Source organism: Danio rerio, chromosome 6, assembly GCF_049306965.1.
Source record: "Danio rerio strain Tuebingen ecotype United States chromosome 6, GRCz12tu, whole genome shotgun sequence".
NCBI classification, from domain to species: Eukaryota; Metazoa; Chordata; class Actinopteri; order Cypriniformes; family Danionidae; genus Danio; species Danio rerio.
The window spans coordinates 12772350-12792572 of record NC_133181.1 but is presented as its reverse complement, the minus strand read 5'-3'; the positions used below and the strand labels follow the sequence as shown (position 1 = coordinate 12792572).

General features: G+C 34.5%; 2 protein-coding genes and 2 long non-coding RNA genes across 52 annotated transcripts in view; 2 read left to right on the top strand and 2 right to left on the bottom strand.

Annotated features, from left to right (window-relative positions):
- baz2ba (bromodomain adjacent to zinc finger domain, 2Ba) overlaps positions 1–697 on the bottom strand; it is a 174113-nt gene extending 173416 nt beyond the window's left edge. For 35 of the 48 annotated variants that reach the window (XM_021477029.3, XM_021477034.3, XM_021477030.3 and 32 more), the window contains exon 1: positions 558–697. The gene's annotated coding sequence lies outside the window, so the exon portion shown is untranslated. Of the gene's footprint in view, positions 1–141; positions 281–557 lie in introns of those variants that run through there. The other 13 variants (XM_073953719.1, XM_073953721.1, XM_073953723.1 and 10 more) reach the window with 1 other exon arrangement.
- LOC137495927 (uncharacterized) lies at positions 268–14928 on the top strand. The gene is made up of 2 exons (XR_011015917.2): positions 268–606; positions 9818–14928. It is a non-coding gene; the product is annotated as an uncharacterized lncRNA (long non-coding RNA).
- On the bottom strand, positions 9483–18357 carry LOC141386193 (uncharacterized). The gene is made up of 4 exons (XR_012407683.1): positions 18274–18357; positions 12068–12281; positions 11765–11966; positions 9483–11678 (listed from the first exon to the last, which is right to left on the bottom strand). It is a non-coding gene; the product is annotated as an uncharacterized lncRNA (long non-coding RNA).
- A 149-nt stretch (positions 18358–18506) lies between these two features.
- The window catches only part of marchf7 (membrane-associated ring finger (C3HC4) 7), a 31346-nt gene continuing 29629 nt past the window's right edge, over positions 18507–20223 (top strand). The window contains exon 1 of one of the 2 annotated variants that reach the window (NM_001114580.2): positions 18507–18557. The gene's annotated coding sequence lies outside the window, so the exon portion shown is untranslated. Of the gene's footprint in view, positions 18635–20223 lie in introns of both variants that reach the window. The other variant, XM_005165760.5, reaches the window with a different exon arrangement.

The window sequence follows — 20223 nt, the reverse complement described above, 5'->3', positions numbered from 1 at the left end:
ATGAAGAGCTGTTAGCTTATGCCATCATCTGAGAGACGGACATTAAACAGACCAAAGGTAGCTTCAGCTCCTCCAAGTGACTCTCCCGCATCGACCGTTTCAAACAAATCCTCTAAAATCAAATATTACGTTTTTACCTACCCAAAACGAACCACCGGGAAGCGCTTACTCTTTACAAAACATGTTTGGGCTCATTCGCGAGTGTTTACAAACAGTTTACGTTTAAAAACCGTAACAGTTAAAGCGCACGCGAGAGGGCACAAAGGCAGATTCCTATTATGAAGTCACAACCCCCGCGCGCAACATTGTATCCACTCGTAAAGTTTTGCGATATTCGCGGTCGCATCGGAATACGTCTCTCGGACGGCTTTTCCCGACAACACCGTCGAAATGGTTTTGACAAGTTTTCCGCTTTTTACGCTCGAGGGACACGCGAAGCCAAACCTAAAGAAACTATCGAGTTAGCTGCCCTCGCTAAGAAATCAAGCCAGCCAGCGACACAACATTGATTCTCCAATGAAATAACTGATCCAGCTCTCAATAAATTCAAAACTTACCTTTAGTTTTGACACTTCGCGTAATTCCGGCTTCGAAGTATCACTTCAGGTAACGTTTCTCTTTGTTTTCCTTTTTCGATTTGCTTTTGGAAGAGGCCGGTGTAGCAGGAGATGATGAAGAAGGGAATTGGGCAGTAATTGAGTCTCGGTGTGTGTGTGTGTGAGTGAGTGAGTGACTGCGTGTGTGTGTTTGTGTGTGTGTGTTAGTTACGAACAGCAGATTGAAGGAGAGTCCTTTCAAGGTTTATTCTGCCTCACTTCAAGGAATCAAAGTGACGTCAGCGGACAATACTTAAACGATAAAACTTTTATTCGCTGCGAATAGGCGAGAGCGTGCAAGAGTCCGATTTGTGCACATTGCAGGCTGTGTTTTCAGCATCGTTTAGTGTTTACTAAACATCTGTCAATGACATAGAGGCGAAAACGCTGTGATGCTGCTGCTGTATTTTGTGTTGTGTTGTCGTTAATTATTATTATTATTTTTTTTGTACACTTTTTTATAACTTTATAATCGATATAATTTATTCATAATAAATATATAATTTATTATGATCATATTTACATTATGGCTAGGCATTTTTTTTAATTGACTTTGTTGAAACAAAACGTTTTTATTTTTTTCAAATCACATTATCATCAAAATTGCCACCTAGCGCATAAAAGTTACAAGGCAGCCCTTAATGAGATTGTGTGTTTTCAAATGAACGTGAAGACATCAAGCTGTACAATAGCCTTGGAAATCTGATAATATGGCGTCCAGTGAAATGGAAATTTAATTCTAAGATTGGTTACTTGTCATTCAAAAGCTGTCAGATAAACCTCAAGACAGCGACGCATGATCAAACTTGATTGCATTTGTCTCCGGTTACCTCAATAGCTAAATTCAGGGATTACGGATTAACCCAGCTAATCTGACCCTATTTCCCCTCAAATCATCAGGGGAGTGAGACAAGGTGATAACGCTCCCATTTGACAACAGAATTTCCGTAATCCAAAAGATAGTGGCATCGTGTGAGCTGATGTCATCTCACGTTGAACAAAAAAAAAAGAAAAAGAGGATCTGCCCCCACGACTCTCAGGAGGAACAGAAAATAAAAGGCACAACAATTGTAACTGTTACTTTTGGTATTGACGCTCATTGATCTCTCATTTGAATTACACTTGCGGGCAAAGCGAGAGGCGGCAGAATGGCCCTTTGCAGCGGGAGCCGAGCTGGGCACCACGAGGCAGACAGCCATCTGTGCCTAATTGTGTGCTTTTTCTCCCTGCCGCTGCACTCACAATCAGCAACAGGCTGAGGGGGGCCCTCTGACCTAGACTGGGCCAGGGGGTGGCATGGGGTGAGGGATGAAGGGGGTGGGAGATTATTTCATTCAGCAAGAAAACAACAACAAGGGGGGGGCGAGGAGGGACACGCTGCCACTCCTTAGTGGGAGAGGGGCAGGAGGAGGAGGAGGGGGCAGAGGGGCAACTCTTCAGAGTTTAGCCTCATGCTTCAGATTATGCCAGACTTGCGTGCGCTGAGGTTATACCATGTGTGATGAACAGAAAGCTCTTTTTTGTGCTGTAAAGCGGCTATTAGCTGTGGGACAAGATGCACATACATGCATACAATTCAGAGTGTGACTTATACTTTTGTATCAAATAGTAGTTATACTATTATTATAGTGAATGTAATTATTTTGTAATAAATGCTATTACTTTTTTAATGTTTAAGTGTAAATATTTAATGAAATATACATTTAATTTGATATGCAGTCAGTTTTAGACAATATTTTTAAAAAGTAAATCATAGATACCAGTTCCTATATCTATATCATTATTTAATAGTTTGCAATTAATATTATAATTTTAAATGACTTGTATATTCATGTAATTACTATTAATTTATATTACTAAGCATTTAACGTTAAAAAATAATATTATGTAAATTATATTTAATGAAATATTTAATTTGATATGTATTCTGTTTAAAAAAAAAAAAAAAAAAATATATATATATATATATATATATATATATATATATATATATATATATATATATATATATATATATATATAAAATAGAAATTACTTTTAGCAAAAGAAATATAGATCTCAGTTCCTGTATCATTATTTATTTTGATTTCAATGATAATTGCCATTTTAAATAACTTGTAAAATTATTAATGTAATTATTAATAATTTATGTTACTAAGCATGTAATGCATGTTAAAAATATTATGTCAATTGTATTTAATTAAACCTTTATTTAATTTGATTTGTATTCTGTTTTAAAATATATTTTAAAAATATTAATGATGGGCAGCACAGTGGCACAGTGGGTAGCACAATCTCCTCACAGCAAGAAGGTCGCTGGTTTGAGCCCCGGCTGGGTCAGTTGGCGTTTCTGTGTGGAGTTTGCATGTTCTCCCTGTGTTTGTGTGGGTTTCCTCCGGGTGCTCCGGTTTCCCCCACAGCCCAAAGACATGCGCTATAGGTGAATTGGGTAAGATAAATTTGTCCGTAGTGTATGTGTTAATGAGTGTGTATGGATGTTTTCAAGTGATGGGTTGCAGCTGGAAGGGCATCCGCTGTGTAAAACATATGCTGGATAAGTTGGCGGTTCATTCTGTTGTAGTGACCCTAGATTAATAGAGGGACTAAGCTGAAAATAAAATGAATGAATGAACACAAATGATTTTTACCAAAAAGTAATCATATACAGTTGAAAGCCCCCTTGAATTATTAGCTCCCATGTTCATTTTTTCCCCAATTTCTGTTTAAGAGAGAGCAGATTTTTTCAACACATTTCTAAACATAATAATTGTAATAACTTGTTTCTAATAACTGATTTATTTGATCTTTGCCATGATAACAGTACATAATATTTTACCAGATTTTTTATAGAGACACTTCTATACAGCTTAAAGTGTCATTTAAAGGCTTAACTAGGTTAATTAGGTTAACTAGGCAGGTTAGGGTAATTAGGCAAGTTATTGTATAACGATGGTTTGTTCTGTAGACCATCAAAACAAATATAGCTTAAAGGGGCTAATAATTTTGACCTTAAAATAGTTTTTTTTAAAAATGAATAACTGCTTTTTATTCTAGCCAAAATAAATCTTTTTCCAGAAGAAAAAATATTATCAGACATATATCAAATTAAATAAAGGTTGCATTTTGCCCTTGCATTTTTGACACTGTTAGCTAGATAGTGTATTCTTTTATTATGGAAACAAAAATTTCCCCTGAGTTTTGACAACTGGTTGCGAGATGCAATGAGCTTCATCTATTTGGAAAAAATCAAGATTACAACAAATTGCAATACTAAGGCTTTTTTTGAAACATGGGACCCATTAAAAAAAATTCTGAGCATGTGAGTATCTCTACAGACTGTCAATCTAAACCTTAGGGCCTTTCAATTGCAAAGCAAATGTAATTAAGTACATTATATACCTGGGAATTCATGTTTATAATATTGGGTTATCAAGGTACATGTGTAGTCTGTATGTTTTTTTATATATTTTTTTATTACAAATTTATTTAATATTAATTTTTTTTATTTCTAACTTGTCTTTTTTGATAACTGTTAATTAATTTTGTTTAGAGGGTAGAAGTGGGAATAACAGTTGTTCAAATTTCTCTATAAAATTACTTTGTTATATCTTTGAAAGTTTAATAAACGGATTAAAAATCAAATTACATCAATAATAATTTTATTGTAAATTAATTATGCATTTATCATATTAGTTTTGTGTAACTAAACATATTTACATATATTATTGTGATATTATTTAATGTTAATTATGTGTATATGACTTATTTTGTTTGTAATATATTTAAAAGCAATACATATAAAATATTATAATAATGTGCTTAATAATATTTAATAACTTTATTAGTTTTAATTCTTTGTCTACTTTTTTTTAGCAAATGTCATTAATAATCTACATCTTATAAACATGTCACGCGTAATATTTTGTTTGTAAATAATTTATTTTTAAATAACTTGTATAATTATTAATGCAATTATTATTAATTTATACTACAAAGCATGCAGTGTGTGTTAATATTTTTATTATGTAAATTTCATCAGTAATAATTTGATTGTAAATTTAGCAGATTTATCATATTAATTTTGTATGACTAAAGATGACATTATTACTATTGTGCCATTATGTAATGTTAACTTTGTTTAAATGACTATTGTGATATAGAGCAATACATATTTAATATTATATTAATGTGCTTAATAATATTTAATAACTTAATTACTTTTAATTATTTGTCTACTTTTTTGTTTTTCCTTTTAGCAAATATCATTAATAATTTACATCTTATAAACATGTCACACATGATATTTTGTTCATAAATAATATTGTCATTTTAAATAACTTGTATAGTTATTAATGTAATTATTATTAATTTATATTACTAAGCATGTAATGTGTGTTAAAATATTTATATTATTTAGATTGAATCAATAATAATTTTATTTTAAAGTAATTATACATTTTTCATATTAATTTTGTATAAACATATTATTGTGATATTTAATGTAACTTTGTAGATATGACTTATTTTGTATTTAATATATTAGATTTAGAAATATTTAATAGATGTGCTTTATAATATTTAATAACTTTATTCTTTTTAATAATTTGTCTATTTTGTTTTTCCTTTTAGCAAATATTAATATACATTTTATAAACGTCACATATGATATTTTATTTAGAAATAATATTTTTTATTTTAAATAACTTCTATAATTAATGTAATTATAATAATTTATATTACTAAGTACGTTAAAATATCTATGTTACGTAAATTACATCAATAATAATTTTATTGTAAAATAATTATACATTCATCATATTAATTTTGTTTAAACGACTATTATTTTGTATGTAATATATTTGAGAAAACATATTTAATATTATATGAATGTGCTATTATTTTCTATTTAATATATTAGAGTGATAAATATTTAATATATGTGCTTAATAATATTTAATAACTTAATTACTTTTAATTATTTGTCTACTTTTTTGTTTTTCCTTTTAGCAAATATCATTAATAATCTACATCTTATAAACATGTCACACATGATTTTTTTCATAAATAATATTGTCATTTTAAATAACTTGTATAATTATTAAAGTAATTATTATTAATGTAATTATTATTAATTTATATTACTAAGCATGTAATGTATGTACAAATATTTATATTATGTAAATTACACCAATAATAATTTGATTGGAAAATAATTATAGATTTATCATATTAATTTGTAATAAAAACTAAACATGTGATTATTGTTATATTTAATGTAATTATGCTTATATGACTATTATTTTGCATGTAATATATTTGAGCAATACATATTACATAATGTGCTTAATAATATTTAATAACTTCATTATTTTAAATTATTTGGTTGCTTTTTGTTTAGTTTTTCCTTTTAGCAAATATCATTAATAATCTACATCTGATAAACATGTCACGCCCCTGACAGTTCATGTGAGTGTTGCAAACAGTCAGACACATTTTTAATAATTCACGCCTGCGCTGTAGTTAGAAAGAACTAGTGTTTTAGTCATGTAACTACAACTGGTGTCCTCGTTCCGATTATAATTGGAGAGCGTTTGTGGCTTCATCGCTAAACACCACCCATGCCATTTTAATGCGCATGTAATGAAACAAAAATTTGAGATTGTTCACTGGAGAACTAGTCAGTGGTCTTTCTCAACGCATCAGAGCCTATAGAGGACACACACGCATTCATTCAGCAATTTATGCATGGGCTCATTGATTTCCTCTGCACCCCCTCCTCACCTGTGGAGATGAAGGTGGGTGAAAGGGATGCTTATGGAGGGCCTTGGAGTGGCAGGCAGGCCTCCAGGGATCAGTGCACCAGAGAGTAGGAGGACAAGAGGGGACCATCGTGTGCAAAATGTGCATCAGAACACGTGCGCATGTTTGTGCCTGTGTTTATCTGTGATCATCAGACCACCTCCACCACAGTAAAGAAGCCATAATTGTGTGTGTGTGTGCACACATGATGACAATATTCCTCCCTCTGACTGACTATGTGTATAACCTCCTCCCCTCTTCCAGCAGAGACACACCGGGGTTTGTAATTGTGTTGGTGGTTCTTCATTAGAGCCAGTGTGTTGGGGGTTGGGGTGTGTGTGTGTGTGGGTGGGTGAGGAGCTGAGGCTCTTAGGACTATGAGCTGCGTCATTAACGGAGGCTGGGCCTCTCCGCATGCAGCCAGAATGTCAGCCGTACCTCGGTCATTTGAAACATAATAAGCACAAGTACAATGAGTGCAATGCAAGCCTGCTGGGGGAGGGGTACGTGGAGGGAACACAGCCTGTCTCTTCCATTGGCCTGTTTTTTTTTTTTTTTTTTTTTTTTCTTAAGAGGCTTGATTAGAAGATATAATAACCTAGCGAATAATAACTGGTAAAGATGATCTCCCCCGAGACTGATGGAAACCAAATTAATGCGGCGATTTGGATTTAATTGTTATTTTTCTATTAGGGTGCATAAAGACAGAGGAGATGTCCATCTAGAGCGGGAGCTGTGCTTGCAGCTATTGATTTTTTTTTTTCCTCCTCTTTCCCTTCTCACCCCTCTCTTTCTCTCTCTCCAACACAGATTTTAATCATCTCAGAACACCACATTCCCTAATACCATTAACAACACTAACCTTGCAGCGCCACAAAAGCGTTTAATTTCCAATGACACAAATTTCTCTCCAAGAGACTCAAATAGTGTCTTTACGCAATTTGCTGGCCTTAAGGTTTTGCTTCCTGGAATAATTGAATTGCGATCCTCTCACTTAGTCTTGCATAAAATCACTAGGCAAAGAGCTAATCAGTGCAAAAGAGACGATAGTTTGCCTTATTAGCCTGTTTTTAGAAAAAGTAAGGAGCATTTTTCTCACGACTGACTTTGGAGCAACTGGCGTTCAGAAACCACGTCAGACTGACAATTAGAGGAGCCGTTTGGAAACAGCAGAAATGTTTCTGTTAGGTATTCAAGCTGTTTGTTCCTCTGTCAGCGCTGCTGTTTGTATCCATAAATAAAAGATGACCTTTAAATGTTTACATAATTTATACAGCTATAAATTCTTAATATATCTGACTGCAAATGAGAGAGCGAGCCGCTTGATTATGGCTCATAGTGGAGTTAAAATACAGGCTGTCTGCTGTGATATACACACACCTGTATGTGAGTCAGCAGTGAAAACCATTTATTTATCTGACTGCATCGAGCACATGCTCTGTCATCTACCTACTCGATGGTTTGTTTATGTGTAAGGAAGAGACATCTTCTTAATGAATAATTATATAGAATCATTAGAATTCAAATAATACAAATGATTAATATTTGTTTATTCTGATAAAGGTCTGATAAGATTCCTTCCAAACTTCAAATATTAATATTGGCTTTTACTTTTTTCCAGAAATTGACAATTAAAAAAATAACAATTTAACTCAAAATCCACATGCAGTTAACATGTTTTCTAAAAATGATTGTATATATCATTGAAAACATTGCACCTTTTTATCTATGTAAAAAACTAAGCAAAAAACTTTTCTTTTATAAATGTCATCAGAAGTTTACAGAATAAAACAAATCAATTTTTTTTTTGAGTAAAAACAATTTTAAACTGGTCTCATTTTACAGGGTTTCTTCAAGTTTTACCAAGTCAAATTTAAGACCTTTTTAAGACCATTTGGAATTAAATTTCAGATTATAGAAAAAAATGCTAAGGTTTTTTTTCTAAGGGTCAGTGGAAAATATTATTTTAAGAAAGATAATTAAACCAAATTGATTAATAATTTAAAAATGTGACTTTTGTTAAACGTTTTTTAAATAAATTGTTGGTCTTACTGATTGAGTAGCTTTACATGGACAAGGAAAAATTAAGACCTTTTTAAAATTATTTAAGACTTGCAACACCATATTTTAGTGAATTTAAGTGACTTTTTAAAGCCTAAAATGTTGTTTTAGAAATATAAGACAATTTAAGACTTTTAAGAACCCTGCAGAAACCCTGTTTTAGAATAAAAAAAAATTATCTCTCTGTCTCTCTCTCTCTCTCTCTCTCTCTATCTATCTATCTATCTATCTATCTATCTATCTATCTATCTATCTATCTATCTATCTATCTATCTATCTATCTATCTATCTATCTATATATATATATATATATATATATATATATATATATATATATATATATATATATATATATATAGTATATTTGTCAAAAACACAAACATTATTTAAAAACAAATGTTCATTTAAGAAAGATAATTAAACCAAATAGGTAAATAGTAAAATTTTACTTTTGTTTAAGGTTTTTTTTTTTCTTTTTGTCAAATTGTTGGTTTTACTGATTGAGTAGCTTTCCATGGACAAAGAAAAACTAGGACCTATTAAAAATTATTTAAGATACAAACACCATATGCAACACCATATTTTAGTGAATTGAAGATATTTTAAGACTTAAAATGTTGTTTTTAAAATTTAAGACATTTTAAGACCCTGCGGAAACCCTGTTTAAGATTAAAAAAATAAAAATACTTATAAAATAATTATATAATGCTAATTAAAAATATACTGTAACTACTAATAAAAAATTATAAATAAATAAATATATAACTTATTTTGTCATTTATTATATCATTCATTAAATTTATTATCAGGATATAAAATGAAAACTAAATAAAACAGAATTAATTAAACATGCAGCACTGCATGGATTTAACTGAATCACTGAACGATACTCTGACCTTGCTGATTAAAATTAAACACACAAATCATTTAGTACACAAAATTGAGTTTCTTTACCTTGGTGGAAAATTCATTTATAACAGAAAGCTTTTTTTTTTTTTTTTGCAAGTGGGTTGCAAAAAAAAAAGTGGGTTTTAATCCACTTAAACAATAAATATGAGATGGAAATCACTTTTGTGGCAGGTGCAGTTGACAGCTGCGATTGAAAAACGTTCAACTTATTTAATCCATTAATTATTATTTATAAAAAATAACAATTAAAGAAAATAGAGTTTCAAGGTCACCTGAAAATATTTCTCATTAGCAGTAAATACATTTTTGCACCCTGGTCATGATGCATCACTATGTACAGCGATCGTGATCATAATGCCTGCACATAAGCTGACCTTTGACCTATGAATGTAATGTATCTGCACAGGAATGAGAACAGATGCTAACCTAATTTGCTCTTGTGTTTACTGTAGGTGCATCTTCATCATCTATATGTGGAGAAAGTCTTGTTAATATGGCGGCGATGAGGTAAACAGATAGGAAGTGATGGAGTGGCAGACCCACGGGGGAGAACCACATGAGGTGTGACAGACCACTGACATCAGCCCTTGTTCTCTTGCTCATTCGCTCACTCTCTCCCGCACACACGCTCATTTCCAGGAAGGGGTCATTAATGTGTGGGGAAAAAAAAACTGAATCTAGTCGTGGCTTTAAAATGGAGTATCTTCTCATCGAGATGCAATCATTCCTAACTGGTCTGAGTCAGACTGCAGAGCTCAGAGGAAAAGCTTTTAATTCCTCCATCCCAGAAACCAAATATACATCATTTTATCATCAAAGCATGGTTTGAAGGGGCAAAAAAAAGTACATTTCATGTTTTATTTCAGAGCAGCTCCCTTAAGTGGTGGCAGAGTTCATCTTAACCTGACCAATAAAGCGAGGAAACCATCCGCTTTTCAACATACCAGGCCGCTTATAAAACTACAGCATCGGTTCTAACATCCGTACAGTAGTTAAATGTTCACATTTAACAGTCGTAATTGACATTTTCCCTCGCTCCCTTCAGCAATGATATATCAAAGAGTGCATCAGCCGCCGGAGGAGGAGAGAAAACATTAGGAGGATTAATAAAGGGGGGGAGGAAAATAGATTGAGCGTTCACCAAGATCAGTAAAATAGGATCTGTCAAGCAACCCTGCAACATCCATCCTGTGGAAGACGAAGAAAAAAAAAGACAGAGGTACATTTTCATGGATGGAAGGAAGGAAAAACAGAGGACAGCCTGTGCGGCTGATCAATTTCCCAAGATTAGCTTTCAGCGGCTGCGCCTGCTTCCATTTGTAAAGATAATATTATTTAATAACCCTTTTGGGTGACTGTTTAAATGATCGCAGTGCCTACAGTGCAAGGCGCTAATGGAAATATTTAACATAAATTCCCTTTTAAAAATGAGGCCTTAAACAACAGTTGTAAGAATTATTCTGAAATTAAAGGAGTGTGCATAAATGATTCTCCCTGGCCTTGATGCACTGCTCTCAATTACATTCTGCTCAGCTGGAACAATGGAACGACGCTAGCTTTATCGCGCACTTATATACACACATGCGCTGTTACGAATGTCATATGGAAGCTATTTATGGCTACTAGCATCGGTGCCAAGGGCATTGAAAACAAGGATGTTATTGCATCAATTCCGAATGTGCTCGCTTGGCTTTTGTTGTGCGCCTTCAAAGACAGACATGTGAAAAGCAACCAAGAGAGAGACAAAGCTGTGAGCGCTCCTCAGTCTTATTCACCTTCAACTTCTTTTTAATGATCTCATTTCAAAACACCTTCCTGCGAACCTCCCCTTTCCTGTCTGGCTAACGCTAAATTGCATAATGCCAACTGAACGCTCGCATTTGTTCTCCCTTTCCCTTCTGAGGAAATCTATTTAAATGTTTCACGCCAACTGTCAGTCTGCATCAAACCTTGATTTATGCAAAAACAACGTCTGCTTTAATTAGTCATTTCGCCTCAGCGCTGCCTGTGCTCTAGGCGAAGAGCGGGGTCAGACATTCGGAGGATCCTCCTTTTTGTATGATCAAAACTAGGCCATCAGCAACACCGTGGTAATAGCCGTGTCTCAACACCCTGGCAACATGCTCTAGTGTGTGTGTGTGTGTGCTCGAGTGTGTTTTTATCCCCCATGAGCCATCCATCTCCACTCAGCAGGGTGGTTTTGGGTGGAGCAGGGATAATCACAGCAGTCACTATACACCTGGAGGACTGCAAAATCATAAACAACTAACAGGTAGTTCTTCCCAGTCAGCTCTCGATACTTTCCCAGGCATCCTGAGAGTGAAAAGAAGAACAGAATAGGATGTTTACACTGCAACATTACACTAATCAAGAGAAAATGAGCTTGCATTAAAACACACCGCATTATGCACTTGTAAGGGATTAGCGTCCATGATCTTCAAAACGAAAGTAAACTGCACCATGTGTTTTTGCCGATTGCCACACTTCTTGATTATCACAATCGCAATCATGTAGTGCAAACAAAAGTGGCTGAAAGCTCCAGCTAATTTCGCCGGCTGACATTTCAGATGGAAAACTCAGCAAACAGATGCTCTGAAGACACTGAGAGAGAGAGAGAGAGAGAAACTCTTGTCAGATGTTGGGGAAGTGCGTGTGAGTAACGACGATCACATGAATGGGAGGGCAGACGAACTTATTCTCACCACCAATTCTATTTCGGGCTCTGTGCAGTGCTTCGCTGACTGAAGTGGCATTGTGTCCTTTGTGAACGCATGACCCTCTGAGGTGCGTTCGTGTGCTGTGAACCTCAGCCAGGAAAAAAGCAGGAGGCTGGAGACCAGTGGAAGGCGTGGGAAAGCGACTAGCAAACGGTGGAAAAGCCGAGCGGTCTGCAGGCATTCCTTTGTGATTACACATCTGTGAAGAAGGAGGCCAGACATTCTTTCAGCCATGTCTGAAGCTGCTGACTTCTACCCTCGATCCGTTTGCTGCTGCTGTTGTTGTTGTTTTTTTTAAACTAAGTTGTGACTGCAGACTGCATTTCCTATGACATGCTCTGAATCAGCCCCCTTTTAACTTTTCTACTCAGTTTTACGTCTGTATGAAATCTAAATTTACAATGTTAATTTTTGTTGCGAACGTTGTTATTCTTTAGGTGAACCATTGATTTCTTCAACAAAAAAAGTTTTGCGTTTGGAGTGTTCAGTTGACGTCAACTTGACAAGTTCAACCACACTATTCTTAATGAACAAATAAAATCAAACTAACCATATGATTTTGTTAGCTCACATTGCTAGTTTTGTGGGGGATTTGTTGTTTTTTTCCCAGACGTTTTTTACCCAGACGTTTAAAGATAATATACTTCAGAGCAGTAATCACAATACCCTAAAACCGTGAAATTTTTATCAAAGGTTATCATACCGTCAGAATCTTATACCGGCCCATGCCTAATTCATTGTATAAAAAATTGAAATACTGAGGAAATACACTATTTAAAGTAAACTGAATTTAAATTAATTGTGTGAAATCTGACTTTTTAAGTGTTACAAAAATCCCTCTGTCTACCCCGCAGGTGGGGTAAATAGTACATTTTTTTATTCCTGGCACTTTTGGCAATACTGCACAGAAACCATAGATCTGGCGACCGTACTTTCAGTGCTCATTTGTAGGAGAGGCTTGGGCATACTTGTTGGTAACCCCATTACATTCATTCATTCGTTTTCTTTTCAGATTAGTCACTTTATTAATCTGGGGTCGCTACAGCGGAATGAACCGCCAACTTATCTAGCATATGTTTTTCGCAGCAGCTGCCCTTCCAGCTGCAACCCATCCCTGGGAAACATACACACTCATTCACACACATACAATTTAGCTTACCCAGTTCACCCATTTGTTTTTGGACTTGTGGGGGAACCCAGGCCTCCTGGAGGAACACAGAATTGCCAACTGACCCAGCTCGAACCAGCGACCTTCTTGCTGTGAGGCGATTGGGCTACCCACTGCGCCATCGTACTGCCCCATAACCCAATTACTTTGTTAATTATTTGGCCAAAACCAAAAAGTGTTTGTGCCCCGCTCTCCCTTAACTCATCCAAAACCTTTTTTACAATCTTTCTGAATGAAATGCCTACTTCAATACATCCAATCAGCTCGCAGTAGAAAAACAAGCCACGCCCACTGTCTTCTCATTTAATATTCTGTTTCTCGCAGCTTCCGGTTCATGTGGACTTTAACCACGCCCCTCTTACCGTTCATTTACTACGAGAGAATGATGCACAAAAGAAAGCTCCACCCCCTACTTAATATTCCATTTCAGTTGAAAGTACATCAGCATACTGAAAGTCTCAGCAACTTCCAGTTCATGCAAACTTTAAGATGAACACCTAAAGTTTTTCCAAATCAGATGAGATTTCAGTGCAAGGGCACTGTGTTCAGAGCTTCCTTCCTCTTTTCCAAACATAAACCTCCGAACCCTTCCTTAATCCAGTCATCCACTGGTGGGAGGCCGAACATGACAGCAGACGGACAAGGCAAACACTGGTGGGGGTGGTGCTTGTGTTCCCTCTTTGTTCTGATGGTGACCTCTTCATTATAGGGCCTTTGTCACCATGTAAGGATTAAGAGTGAAAGAGAGCTCTTCCCCTATTAGTCAGGGTAAAAGCCTGCCTCCAAATAAAACCCTCTTGGCATCAGGGCAGTGATCTTTTAAAACTTTTATTTTTTAAAAAGAACTTCCCGTTCGTGTGTCCTGATTTAAGCACACAGAGATGGACTTCTGTAAAGTAAACCAGTTATTAAATAAAGTACTTCTTAAGTAGCTTATCTCCGGCCATGATCAATGACCCAATTATAAGGAATTAATTTAATATTCTCCAGAAATAAAGTCAAAAAGCCTGCTGCTTAATTAATTTAACTGTTCGGTCAAACAATGGATGCAACTGAAAACGCATTTGGTATCAGCTATCAGTCTTCTTAGACTAAGAAATTGATTTTCTTTTTCTTTCTCAGCTTGTGTGCGTAATGACAAATTGTTTGCCTTGGGTAATCAAATATATGAATACAGTTGGTGTATTTTAAGATATTGTAACTCGTGAGGCAACGTTGTTTTGTTTGCACATAGTGTTGTTATTATTACTGTCTTATTATCATGCTTTGCAATAGTTTTAATTAACACAGTGACAGCATAAATGCCATGTGGCTATGAGCAAACACAAGTGAGAGAGTGCGGATATTACTGTATCGTGCATTATGCAGCCCTCTACTGGACAATGAGACGAACAGCACAACTTAAAGCAATTTAAAACAAATATTTTAATAAGTGGAAATTGTGTTTGCTCAGTTCAGTGTTTCATTTTCTGGATTGATATTTAACATCTATTTACATAAAGTGAAACAAGTTTTAAAAAAGGGATAAGGAAGAATTTATTTAGCATTACTGGCTTTGTTTTCAGTAGTTTTACATCTTACAAAGTACATTCAGCACTAAGAATTAAAAGAAAAGAGGGAAAAACACCAAATTATGTACAATTTGTAATTCAAATAATAAAGATTGTAACATTTTAAAGTAGTGTTTTTTAGTCTCTTAATTGTCTCATAATACTGAGGATGTTTGGTTTTACTCTCTTAAGCTGTGTTCTTATTAGAGCTGCACAATATATCATTTGTGCATCGATATTGCAATTTGTGTGTCGGCAATAGTTACATCGCAAGATATGCAATGTTGAGTTGGGTTTATAGATGACCAGGAACATCAGGTGAAAACACATGAGATTTATGGAGAATTTAAGCGTAATAGAGTGAAGTTAATTATGTGCATGTGTTTTTAAGGCCTGTGACTATTAAAGCATTTTAAGAGAGTTCAAAGCATTTTAATTGAGCATAAATAAGTTTAATAAAGATTTATTTCTATGCATTGTTAATTTACATTTGATCATTCAATTTCTGTAATCTGGTTACTGTTAGACTAAATTCACTTTAACATTTGCTCCATTGTGTTTATTTATGACTGTATTTTGTTCATTATATGTATATATTACATAACAATAGATTTATATCAATCAAGTCTTTGCAAAAAAACTTATTTAAGTCATCTGGTGAAATTATATTTCAATGTATGTTATAAATATTGCAATACATATTGCAGAAAAAAAATATTGCAATGTCAAGATTTGACAATATTGTGCAGCCCCTATAATATATATATATATATATATATATATATATATATATATATATATATATATATATATATATATATATATATATATATATATATATATATATATATATATGTGTGTGTGTGTGTGTGTGTGTGTGTGTGTGTGTGTGTGTGTGTAGAGGGAGAAATCCATTGAGTAAAAAGAATCACCTATGACATTTTTGAATATAATGTTTGTTGTTGTTTTAGAGCCTTTTAGCCTTTTCTTCTATTTGTTGCTTAGCATAACGTGTTTGTATTAATTTTAAGACAACATAATCATAATATTTAACATAAGAAGAGTGAAGAGATAAATATTTGGTATAAATAAACCTGATCACAACAGCAGAAAACATTTGCTATTCTAACCGATTTTCATTTTCTAAAGGACAAAAATGCTCAAAAAATAACTTATTTTGAAATCATAATTTTTGGTTTATCAGACCTTAATACTACCTGGAGAAAACCCACGCGAGCATAGGGAGAACATGCGAACTCCACACAGAAATGTCAATTTAAACAGCCGAGACTCGAATCAGCAACCTTCTGGCTGTGAAGCGATTGTCCTGCACACTGCATCCCCAATTTCATATCTAATGAATCCAATATATGCAGAAAAGCCAATAATTTCTAGTGCTTCTATGATTTATATACACTATTTAAGTTTATTTTAATTAATTTAAGAAAATACATGTTTGACCAACATTTAGGAAGGTATTAAATTGTTAATGAGCTCGTTAATAATTTAGTTTGAATCGAGAAAGTGTTTTTGAGGCTCGGACATTATTAGGAAGGCTATTCCAGAGTTTAGGAGCCATAAATGAGAAGGCGCGACCTCCTTTAGTAGACTTTGCTTTTCTGGGTTCTGCACGCTCAGAAATAAAAGAACAGGAGCTGTCACTGAGGCAGTACCTTTTTAAAAGATACATATTTGTACCCATATAGAACTCAGTGGTACCTAAAAGGTGCATATTAGTACCCAAATGTACCTAAAAAGTACCTTTGCGTTGCCATTATGGACCCTTTAGTTACAAATATGTACCTTTCTGAGTGTACCAGAAGTTTTGAGATCTTAAAAAGTGGGTTGGATTGTAGCAAGACAGAAGGTTGATTAGATTAACAGGAGCTAGACTATTTAAAGCGTTATTAGTAAGAAGCAATATTTTATAATCAATACAGACTTTAACAGGCAGCCAGTGTAAGGAGAACAAAATTGGGGTGATATGGTCATATTTTCTAAACCTAGGGTGTGTTTCCGAAAACCATCATTAGCCAACTAAGATCACAAGTTACGTCATTAAAAACATAGTTCCTTGATTTGGCGTTTCCCAAATCCATCGATCCAACAAACATTTACAAACTGCATCACAAACTTGTATGCTTGCAACTACACCTCTAAAGCTGTAGTTTGAAAAATTGTTCCTGGTTGTGTTCTATTCCCAGTTATCCCCCCTATGTCCTATTCGTTTTGAACTTTCCAACATTTGAACTTGGAATGATGAAAAACATTAAAGTCCTCTCTCTTAGGTGTAATTTGCTTTCAAAGTATTTTTTGTACAGTTGTTCAGTTTTAGCGATCTTCATATTGACAGTTGCGTTCCCTTCGTAGTGCACTTTGAAAACGTTTATGCCAGTTTGAATGCAGCCGTGGCTCATGACAAAAGCTACAGGTGATCTATTGCAGAATTTCCATTACGCCTACAAAGCTTGTGAAAACAAAAATATATAGCAAACGTTGATTGTTTTAATTTATAGTAGGTTATATATTAAGAAATGTATCTGTACTGTATATGACATGGGCCTGTTGGTTAGAACATTTCTGCAGTGGTTTGAATGTGTCAAATTGTAAGAGTAGACTTTTATATAGATGATTTATTCAATTAAATTTTTCAATAAAGATTAAAATACGTTTTAGCTAAGTCATTTTGTGGTTTAGAATAGAATATTAGTAATAATAAAAAATAATTCCTTACATTTATACAGCGCTTTTCTGGGCACTCAAATCGCTTTACACAATATTCTTAATAATATTGTAAAAGGAAACATTGGCCCTATACATTTTACATATTTTTACATATATTTCAATTAATATGGAAAACGAGTGTATGTTTTTACTAAAAATAATATTGGATTTTTTTTTAAATGCGTGTGTTTGTAAAACAATATAATTTGCACAAAAAAATGGTGGGGTTCTTCTCTAATGAAGTTGTTACTTCACGCTATTTAGAGCGTCAATATGGAGGTATAACTAACGTGGTTTAAACGATGGATCTGCGACAGAGAAACTACTATTTTGGGGAAACACTGGTCACTACATCGTTCATTTCCCAAACGATGCAAAGTACTATTGAAGTGAACTTTATTAATACAGGATGCTGGACAACCAGTGAACAGTGCATTACAGTAATCCAGCATAGAAGTCATTAAAGCATGAACTAGCTTTTCTGCGTCTATGATGGATAGCATACCAATTTAGCGACATTTCTCAGATTAAAGAAGTTTTTTTTTTGTGAGTAGGATATATGATTTATAATTTATAATACACTTTTATGATTTATAATGCATTACATTGCATTGAATGTATTACACGAAATGTAACAACGTTAGCAAAAATGTTAATATAAAAAACAATAAATCTAAAGAAGATTCAGCGAAATCTTTAGATTAACAACATATTTATAAGACTTTATCTTTCCAGTTCATGACACTGACCTGCTGGATAAAGTCAATGAAGATGTCTGAACGGCACCTCTAATTTTGTTTTGGAGTTTTACCACTGAACACATGTATAATTTTAGGCAACATGCATCTTGTCAGCGCATTCAGAGAACAGGGGCGGGGCGTGTTTGCAACGCTGTCATTCACTGGCTGCTGCTACTGTCAATCAATCGCGCGTTTCCTGTCGGTGTCCGCTTACACATTAAACCACGTGACCCCCCCTATATCAACACACGGACGCCATTAATATTAAAGGCAGAAGAGACGGAAAATCGGAGGTGAGTTCACAAGGAAGTGATGCCAAACGGAGCATTTGAACTCTTTTAGATGGTTGCACTTTAACGGGTTGCGTTGGGTAAGTGCTAATGTAATCGCTTACGGATTTATTTCGTCCGTTAACCTAGCGAGCTTGATTCTATCTGTAGTTACGGAGTGTCCTAGCGAACAAAAACAAGGCCTAGACATCTGGCAGAGTGCTGGTTTATTAATGCCTCTGACTCCTGGGATCACATGCAATCTAGGGCGTCTAGTTTAACGGGTCACTGGTGCATGTCACGAACATCTCCTTTCTTTAATGCGTTCGGTTAAATCAGTCTGATTTAATGGAGCCTTTGTCGGAGATAGATACACAGCGTTTACCTCATGTGCTAGCATTTTTGTTTTTTGGTGCGCTTGTAACCCGAGAGCTGTGCTGAGCTAATGCAAATCACTGATATCTCACCAGATTGATTTGTAGTAGCTGTGGTTTGCAGTCAAAATAATGCTGTTTGTCCTGTCAAGTTTATACAAGAGATCCGATCTGGAGGTGTCATTTTAGTAGGTCAACGTTATAAAGCACCACTTGGGTGCAAAACATTTGTAGCAGTAGAATTTGCACCTGTTGACACTTCAAATGTTTGACATACAAAGTGACGAACATCCCTCAAAATCAAGGAAGAGCGCATACATGGTTTAAAGATAGCTGTAAGCTCCTCAGAAAGGGGAAATTGAGTTAAAAATTTACTTCAAATGGCTCCTGAGTTTTATTAGTTTATTATTTTGTTAAGTGTGCAAGACTGGGCTTAACAAAATGTTCCTGCAATGGTTGCATAATCGGAAAACAAAGCCACAGGGTTTCACACGGGGGTTTGGCTCTTTTGCTTCTGCCTTCTGTTAAGTTACATACACACCCTGATGTTAATGTTTTTCTCGTTCTGCTTGACGTTCACTTTTAGCACTCAGGTGGCTTTTATAGGTGTGCCTTGTTCATTGAGGTAAAGTTTGTTTTGTATTCGCGTATTCAGACTTTCACCTTAATATATTTTCAGAAAAGTATTCTTTGCAAGTTCGAAATCATACTAGCAGCCAATGACTCTCAAGTACACCATTTGTTCACAGTCAGTTAAATAGTGCTAATGTTGTTTTGAAGTCATACTCGTATGCGATTTCACACCGAATAAGTGTCATGGTAAGCAATATAGGGACTGTGTCACAAGTTGGCACTAAAAGAAGGTGTGAATATAAAACCAACTTTACCTCAGTTATTTATTTTTCTATGAAATGGTGATGCTTATGTTTATGTTTTTAAAGGCAAAACAGGAAATTTATGCACCTTAACCTGTTAGTTTAGACAACAGTGCTGAGCTTTCGAAAACGTATTACGAAATGCAAGTTTAAAAAAATGCCACTGCTATTTACTGCTTTGTGTAAATACCTAAAGGCAATCTTTGAAAATGGTGACGCATCATTAAAGTAAAAGTATTTAGTCCTTTTCAGTTTTGTAAAGCTTATTGACACTAATCGAATGTGTGAATATTAAACCAACTTTAATTTAGTTTGTTGTTGTTCTATGAAATGTTGAGGCTTAAAGGACCGTTTGACTAAAATAATGGGTTTGTATTTTATTTCCCCACTGATCTGTACAAATGTACATATGCCATAGTCAAATATTTCTCAGGTGCCATT